Raw genomic sequence first — 4422 nt, forward strand, 5'->3', positions numbered from 1 at the left:
TGGTGAACATATAGTGCATTAATACTCGATTCTTAGGTTTTTTTTTTAATAAAATGACAAGAGAACTTTTGAATTAAGTGATACTTTTTTAATCTCACGAACAGGGAAATTCCACCTCTGCCTTTAACCCATCCATGAAGTGAAACACCACACACACACACACACACACACACACACACACAAGGGGGCAGTGAGCACACTTGCCCAGAGCGGTGGGCAGCCCTATGCACAGTACCCGGGGAGCAATTGGGGGTTAGGTGTCTTGTTCAAGAACAGCCATGTGCTGTCGGCACTGGGGATCGAACCGGCAACCTTCCGGTCACAGGGCCAGCTCCCTAACCTCCAGCCCACGATTGCCCCCTACAATTATTAATATTATTTGTGCACCTAGTAATTTGAATGGTAATCATATTTTTACCTTTGTATGAATTCAAGAGTACAGGCAGCAGTCTCTTGATACTGGAGGTTAAAGTTGTAATAGCATGCAAAGAGTGTTGCCAGTCCAGATGAAAACGTGGGCTGCACCACTTCACATACCACCTGGCCTTCAATTCCAACCATCCATTTCTGTCCACTAAGCTTTTCACCTAAAAGCAACAAAATTGATTGATTCATTCATTAACTCAAACATAACTTCCTGGCATGTCCTTGGAAGTTGGTGAGTCTGCCATACCAGGAATAATCAACCATGGGCTCTCTGCCCGGTCAAGGGTCCTTTCCACGTTAGCAGCACTAGCTGACTCCAAGCAAGATAAAAACACAATATAAAAAAGCAGTGACTGTAAACAAACCGAGTGGTGACCAGACATACAGCCTAGTTTTTAATTCCTAAAGAACTTCTTTATGCCAAGCAATCTAGTAGCACCAAGGGGTACAATAAACTAAAAAATATTAAAACAAGAAGTTCACCTTATTTTACGTTCAGGTTCAGTTTTCAGGCTAAATTAATGAAAAAACACCCTGGATATCAAATGGCTGTATAAAGATTATTTAACTTCATCCCAACTTAAAATGCATTCGCTACCTCTGTCTTAAGTATGAGGTCCTCTGTTTTTTCCTTAAAATGTGCCATGAGCAGTTCAATGATGAGAGCTGCAACCTCTTCTTCTCCATGTGTGCCAAGGACTTTCTTAACAACATCATTGGTTGGCTTGGTCTTGAAGTAGTCGATAAGTAGTCTGCCTCTTTCCTCAACTGCTTGCTCCATTTTTCTGATGGGGACATCGGTAAGCAGCTCAGAATGTGAATATAAAGACTTCTGCACAAATAACAACGGCTGTTAACACTGTGCCCGAAGATCTCTTGGTGGTTGGTTAGTGTAGTGGTTAACACCTTTGCCTTCTACACTGTAGACTGGGGTTCAGTCTAGGACAAGCACTATACCTATAAGGGTCCTTGGGCAAGACTCCTAACCCCACCATGGCCTACCTGTGTAAAAATGATCAAATTGTAAGTCGCTCTGGATAAGAGCGTCAGCAAAATGTGAATCTCTTTTGATTAATGATCAGCATTAATTGTCCTATGCTGCAAGCAGTAGGTGCTCTTCAGGAGACTGTCAACTTCAGCTTCATCAGCAGCAGTTGAACCACACTCTGGATGAAGTTCAGCCATTCGTAGCCTCTTCTCTTCCTTCCCTACTTTTGTTTCTTCTGGTGGAATTTCTGGTTGCCACCATAAGCATCCATAACTGTCCATTGGTCTTCTCTTGGGTGAATGAGATTCACTATCACACTTGCGCTTTGCAAGGGTGTTGCCCCTGTTAACATGTTCTACACAAGCCTTGAGATGTGTCAACAGTGATTCATAACCACTCCCCATCATTGTCTTGCCATCATCCAAGTAGTCAGCAAAGCTTTTTGGGTACTGTTGAATAATACTGTGAGCAATTGTGAGACCTTGTGGGGTTAGCATCTGACTTCCTCCGTTCATCCACAATAATCCGAATTATCTAGCGACGATCAGTAGGACCGGGTCGTCTTTCTTTACTAATGGCAGCTTGCAAGGTAGAAGGCATTTCCTCCCAAGGGATAACAAAGCCTTCAGGCCAGGTTATGGATGAAGATGTGATTGAATGACTTGAGCTTGGAGGAGATGAGCTGGTTGTGACTGGACGCACTGGGGTGCTGCACTGTGGTGCTAAGTATACAAATAAAACAAATTCAATTAAGAGTTCCTTCTGATAATGAGATATTAATAAACAAGAGGAACAATTCTATATAAAAGTCAATTAAACGACATTTACATTCACTTAATGTACTGTACTATAACATACTATCAGCTCTACCTTGTTTCCAAACTGCGAGCACTGTTTTGGCTGTACAAACTCCAAAATGTCCTCCTCTTTCACAAAAGCCAAATCGTCTGTACTTTCTAGTCCCTGGCATATCAACTTTTCAACCATTTGGCAGAGGGTTTCTTCTGGAAGATTAGGGAGGACTAAGATGATAGCCTCCTTAATCAGTCTGGTCAATTTTGACTTGTCTCTTGAAATGCTTGAAACGCTTGAAATGTATTATGATCTATGTCACAATACCTGCAAAATTGACTGCTGAAATTTAAATTCTCAACGAATCCACAGATGCTGTGAGACTCTAAATTGTCTCCAGCAATTGCATATAAGATGCCTTTACAGACCTGTCCATCAGGTAATGTTAAACCAGGTTCTTCTATACTCTTCAGATCATCCACCAATTTGCCAAACACTAGGTTCTGACCAAAGAATTTAAAATCCTGCTCTTTACATAATAGCACAAGCTGCATTTGACCTATGCTAGATCTATTATGGGGCAAAATATCTCCAACAGTCATATAAACAGATGGAATCTTGTGCTTTTTTTTCCTGATCCAAGTGGATTGGCCACTTTGAAAGAATCTTGATACAGTATCACGCTCAAAGAGTCCGCATTAGCTTCCAAGTGGGAATTCTCTGTCATATTGCTCCCATCCCAAATATCCTGAAAAACATCTTTTGGGAAAGAATTTTCTCATGTTGCTCTCTCACAGTTAAAGAGTGATTCCAATGTATCTTTGACTGGAATATACTGAAAATAACATTCCTTACCCAAGTCAATTTTTCCGAGGTATACTGGCTTTGGCTCAACATACCTGAAACTTTCCTCGAATATGGTCCTCCTCCTCTGGTCTGTCTTCAGCACTGTGTTGCACTGACTGAGCAGATCTTCTGATTTAAGAACATCGATGATTTTATTAATCTCACATTCCAAAATTCCAACTTCACTCAACTTTTCAGTCAATTTATGAAGAAGATTTGACTGGCTTACATCATGAATATTCTGATAATCTTCAATAATTGTCTGAATGACTGAAGCTGGAAGTAACAACTTGGCTTGCAATTTGAGATAGAATAAAGCTAGACTGTTTAAAAACAGCTTCGTCTGCCTTATCTGGGACAACATTTGGCATCTCTTCAGCCAAAATGTCATCATCAGCAATAATAGCCTCTAATTGTTCATTGTCAGCTTGAGGTGAAGTAGGTTTACAAGAGTTTGAAACATGCCTCTCTACTAGAGCGTCAATCCGACTGTTCGTTGAGCTTCTTGTGTGGTTTCTCGACAAATGTGAAGTAAATGTTGATATCACGGAGAATGTTTTATGTTGACTAAAAGGACAGCATACTACTTTGCCTTCTTTAATGTGACATTTCAAATGGGAAAACAGTTTGCATAAATCATCACACCTCACAGGGCAAAAGTCAACATGGCAAAGCAATGTGTCCCAATTAATAAACTCAATGTTTCTGTTAGACTTCTCTCCAAACCGTCCTTTGTGGTCTCTATAGAGGTGTAATTTTAGGGCACGGAATTTTCTAAAGCCACGGCTACAGTCTGGAACACAACATTGCATTTGGAACATGGCTATGGATTTTCGTGTGCCGAGTGGAAGCCACTAAGGCATCAAATGACGGACAAAAACTGACACTGAAGCACTGCCATAGAGTTTAGCTGGTAAAACAGAACTTATTTAAAAATTCTTTTAACAGAACTAAACTTCTGTCCACACAATGCGCTCAATATGAATAAACTGCTGGAGCTCTTTATCTATCCTGGAAATGCGATTAGTGATAGAAGTCTACAAAATATAAATTAATAGAAAAAACACTGTAGAGAAATTTCAAACTCCTGGTTTTAAACTGCTGGTTCTGACATTAAATGCACGTGGAGACTAAATGCTCATTCTCTAAAAATACAGACCTAATATTTAGTAGTAAATAACCAGTTCAATGTTGTCAAACCACACCTGCAGCAGACTAAGAAGCGAACTACAGTCCCAAAACCGGCAAAGCAGCAAGCTGACTTTTCAAAAAATGCCAGACCGTAGTTCCAAAACACTCAGACACAAATATTTACCCCAAAAAAACCCCTAAAAAACCAACTGTGTCCTGCACTGACGAACACCTTAAAT

At 40.4% G+C, this 4422-nt stretch overlaps 1 long non-coding RNA gene across 1 annotated transcript; it reads right to left on the reverse strand.

The window, feature by feature from the left end:
- Window positions 1-424: 424 nt before the first annotated feature.
- LOC119265036 lies at window positions 425-1111 on the reverse strand. Its single transcript, XR_005131356.1, has 3 exons — window positions 1025-1111; window positions 674-736; window positions 425-587 (listed from the first exon to the last, which is right to left on the reverse strand). It is a non-coding gene; the product is annotated as an uncharacterized LOC119265036 (long non-coding RNA).
- Window positions 1112-4422: the final 3311 nt, after the last annotated feature.

The sequence above is a fragment of the Pygocentrus nattereri genome, chromosome 2 (genome assembly GCF_015220715.1).
Source record: "Pygocentrus nattereri isolate fPygNat1 chromosome 2, fPygNat1.pri, whole genome shotgun sequence".
NCBI classification, from domain to species: Eukaryota; Metazoa; Chordata; class Actinopteri; order Characiformes; family Serrasalmidae; genus Pygocentrus; species Pygocentrus nattereri.